Below are 5076 nucleotides of genomic sequence, written 5' to 3' on the forward strand. Positions count from 1 at the left end.
GACATTCGTGCTGTATGGGATGTGCTCTGACAATTTAATATTCAAGTTATTTTATTATAGAAGAATGTGCTTCTTTTCGTCTTTATAATTATTGTCCGAGTTCTCTTCCGTCGTGATCTGGTCTGATCTTTGCTTCTCATTCGATGGGCTGGTCGCTTCCTATTTCAACAGATAAATAATTTAAAAAGCCTATGTCGACGGTTAAATAACAATTTTTGAGGAAAGGATGCGGCCCCACGTCGAAAACCTGCGCTGCACAATTTCACAGTATTTTCTCTCCCTCCCTTCCTCCCCCATGCCATATTTCCATTTTTCATAATGCAAATCGAGTTTCCAGCGATTCATATGAGTTTTGCTTCTTAACATTAAGGTTATTCTGCTACATAGAGTATCTATTGTATCATGTTCCGTTCTTTTACAATAGAACCTACAAGTGTAGCGAATGTGTCACGAAAGGTCCCGATAATTGCACATGCACGCGCGTATACACATGTGTCCCAGCATACATACATGTGCGTACCATCTGTGCATGCATTTGTTAAGGGGATGCTGGAGTGCTTTTAGCACCTTTTGCTCCTAGAACTGTTAATTCGTGAAAACATTTGTTTAATATACAAATTATGTGGTTTTTGTGTACGAATCGACAATGTCCCACTATTCAGATTAAGAACAGCATGGTATCATTGAAATTAAGTTTAGGAGCTTAACGAGAAGTTACCTAACTACAACTTATTCGAGTGAATAGATTTTTTGTTAGGCTTCTAAACTCAATTTCAATGATACCATGCTGTTCCTTGACTTAATCTGAATAGTGGGACACTGTCGATCTGTACACAAAAGTCACATAATTTGTATATTATACAAATGTTTTCACGAATTGACAGTTCTAGGAGCAAAAGGTGTCAAATGTGCAGTATCACTCCAGCATCCTCTTAACATTCCTGTAAACGGTAAACACTAAATCAATATTTAGAAGTATTAACGTTAATTTTTGTTACGTTCCGACATAATGTCTTATAAATATTGTAAACATATTGTTTTATAACATGGTATTTTTTAATATCAAAGAAACGTTTCCGAAACATTATATTTTTCCAATGTTAAGTTCAAGATAGCTACAACAGTTTTAATATTTTACAAATTTTATTGCAAGCTTTACATGTGACCGATAGATGTTTTAATTTCTCGTAAGAGATAATTGCGAATGAATTAAAGAATGAATCTTTATTGCGTCTTCTCGCGAAGACAGCTGTCGGTTTTGTTGTAAAACTTCAACAGAATTTTGGATTCTTCGGATGAAGTTTTTCACTTGACGATAAATAAATTTCAATTTTCACAAATTTATTACTCCGAAACTAAGGCCTATTCAATCAAACGCCGGGACACGTATCTCTTTTTTCCACCTCCAGAATAACCAAAAAAATTGGCATCGAAATCCCAGGGTAAGTCACCTGAGCTTCCCCTTGTAAGTTTCTTTATATCAGTTAATTGCTTCAGTAGATATGCACGTGTGTACGTAAAGAATGTGTGGTTGTTGGTTTACATAAAACAAGAATACTTTTAGTAGGACTCTGCTCAATTATATATACGTATATCAGGCGTATGCTGATTTATTTCTTAGCATCCTAGTCTGAGATAAGTCTATAAGTTTCGTTAATACAAACGAAGAAGCAAATCATTAATTCAGCAAAAGATATTGTAATATAAAAAATTAAAAATAATATAAAATAAGCTTCTCTTGCCGAAGCGGGGTTGCCTGTGAGGTTGCTTGAAGGCTCGCTAGACGCAAAAGCATTATCCTCCTCTGGATCGGCTTCGGAAATTGGCGAACAAAAAGGTGCATATCTCGACGTATTTGTTCTTTCGTATATAATTACACAGTCATCAGCATCGTCACTTGTGTCATTTTCAGTCCGTTCCTCGAGTTCTACAGTACGCGATACTACAGAGAGAGATACTAGATCTCTCTCACACATAATATCATCCACGGTAAAATCCATAGTCATGAATTCAAAGTACGTTAATATTGGTACAAACTTAGGTAAGATACTTTTATCCGTAGACAATATCGAAGAACACTGTTAATTTCTTATAGCGTTTTCGATTTGCTGACTCGACCCGACTCCGAGTCAGAAAAGTTTGATCAAGAGTAAGATTTTTGTAGAAATTGTGGTTCAAATCTTGCTTTTGATCAAACTTTTCTGACTCGGGGTCGGGTCGAGTCAGAAAATCGAAAACGCTACAAGTCTAGCCTCCGATTCATTAATTTTTTTAATTCCCTGATATGACACAATTTTTATGCCGTCGGCCTTTCATATGTTTTAACTTTCAACGTTACGTATTTACGTAAATATTATATAACAGGATTGTATCAATAAACATAAGACAGTGTTAAATACAATAGATGCTGCGATACGGCTGCAATTATTCCTTGATAAAATGTTTAACAGGCCGATAGTTAAGTCTATCTTTAATGAACACTCACTACATTGCAGTAGTGGTTATTTTTCACAATTTTTTACACTACTTATTGATGTTATTTTCCCACTGATATTTAAACGGATCACTACTTGAAGCAAGCAGCGAAAATTCAAGAAAAAAATCGAGATTTCTATCCTACCCTTTAACTATCTAATCTCAACTCTTGACTCTTGTCAACACAAAATTTGAAGTGGTCGTGGCAATGGCCGAACGACTACTGATTGTGAGACTGGAAACGGGGACAGTTCCCAAAATTTGAAGGTTCTGGAGACTTTTTCTGTAAGAAACTTTTCACCGCTATACTGAACAATAGAGACAATATCCCCAGAGGGACAGAGAAAAGCAAAGGCCTAAAGATATAAGAGTTGACTTACAACCAGACCTGATGTCTCTAAAAATGTTGAGAAACTATAATAAGATTCGTAATAATTTACTAATAGTAATACATAGATTTATTATTTGTATTAAAAAAATTTAGGTAAATTGAGGACATCCACGTGTGATTCTACGCTAAGAGGCATATATGCAAGCCATGAAATATGTCTCGGTACTATAATCACGAATGATTAACGATATCGCTCATACACGTCGTTTATCATTGCGAACAAGCGTAATGTTTTGCACGGGACCGCTCTAATAACAAGCGCATCTGCTTTCAATCAATTTATCAATCGCTCACGGCGAGAAGAAAAGTGGCGTTTTTCGATGAATATAGTTTCATGTAGCACAACGACAAACGCCATGTTAAAATGGTTTTTTTTATAACCGCAAGAGGGGGCAGGTAAAATTACACAGAAACAGGAAGTTTTATTTCAAGTCCATTTTACACTATTTATAATTTGTGACAGAAATTTTGCGAAATCCTATTATAATATAATTTTATATCTATATGTAACATAGTAAATATTTGCAAGAATATTATATTTATAAATAGAAATTCAAAAGAGAAGAATGCAATCCTGATAAATATAAATTTCTTAATCAATGTAATTTAAAAAAATTAATGTTACCTTTGTTAACATTGGATATTAATTTCTTTAATATTATTTTTATATTTTTTTAAAAGATTATTTTTCCAGATCTGTGTAAAACTATAAGATATTTTTTCCTTTTTTGATTTAGGAAAAAATGTACATATCCCATACAACACAAAAGCTTGCCACACCATTGCTGCAACATTGCAACATTGCATATTGCAGTGTAATGTTACACAGATATTGCAGAGACATTATTTTACAATATTACTTCAATAATGTTGTAGCAATATTATTTTAAAATATTGATACAATTATGTTTGTAATATAAAATGAATATTTTTAGATAAGGATCTGTAGAATTATTTCTTGTAGACAAGGATAAATATTTATATACAAATATGGTGTAAACAAGGAATATATCTACAGGTCCTTATCTACAAATACTCATTTTAACGTAAAATTCTGGCCCTGCGTTTTGCTTTACGCAATGATCGAATATAATTTACAGAATATTAATTATTAATTATTACAACCAGATTATTTTCCCTCCTGCACGCCAAACATTTCGCGATTAAAAACAAGCGAATTGCATACCGTAAATGCAAACATCCCAATTTTGCATTGCCAAACATCATATCGAATGTAAATAAGATATTTCGAAAGCAATTTAATCGAGATATCTCTATAACAGAATACGTACGATGAATAATAAACAGGAGTGGGTTAACGCTTACATTTCGAGACATTTTCTTTCGTTTCGGTCAGTTTTCGATTTAATCGAGATGAAACCGATCACACGAGTTTGACGAACATTTATACGTATAATATGCTCATGAACAAAGAGAGATATACCTATATATACATTTTTGTCGAAAAATAATCCCTCAGGTTACTCCAGACCTCCAATCTGTTTATAACACCCTGCATATGTAGAACCATATACATACATGTATATTCATATAACTGACGCGGAAATAGTGACCCTTCTCGGTCGTACCGGTCGTAATCTTAAAGACGAATACGTACACGACATGTATTGTTTATCCGTTGCTTGGCAATCAGCAATGTCTAGTTAATATGTATTTGAATTCAAGTTATGTTACACGTTCGCTAGATCACAGAGAGAGAGAGAGAGAGAGAGAGAAAGAGAGAGGAGAGAGGGAGAATCAAGGGAGAGACATAAGATCATTGATATCTCCCAATTGTAACAAGATGGCAAATAGATTGAATTAAAATCATCAGTTCCTGAATCTTGAATGTCATGTGGAAAGACATTCCAATACTTAGCCGCAAAACAGCAGAGCGTTTATAGAACTCCATCCGGCACAACGATGGAATCAATGTATTCACAGGCGCTCTGGTATTTCTAACAACCCTATTGTGCTTAAATTCAAAAGTATTATAAATGGACGGTGGTACCTTTTTTTGTAAAACAGACTAGGTCAGATTTCCCACAAAATAAAGACGTCTTATCGTTAGTTCAATTTTAAACCAGCCTAGTTGTTAATAATACGGAGTTTTGTGTGTGTGGGGGGGAGGGAGGGGGGAGAGGGGAGAGAGAGAGAGAGAGAGAGAGAGAGAGAGAGAGAGAGAGAGAGAGAGAGAGAGAGAGAGAGCA

Source organism: Vollenhovia emeryi, unplaced genomic scaffold, assembly GCF_000949405.1.
Source record: "Vollenhovia emeryi isolate VEMERY1.0 unplaced genomic scaffold, V.emery_V1.0 DF939193.1, whole genome shotgun sequence".
Classification (NCBI taxonomy): domain Eukaryota; kingdom Metazoa; phylum Arthropoda; class Insecta; order Hymenoptera; family Formicidae; genus Vollenhovia; species Vollenhovia emeryi.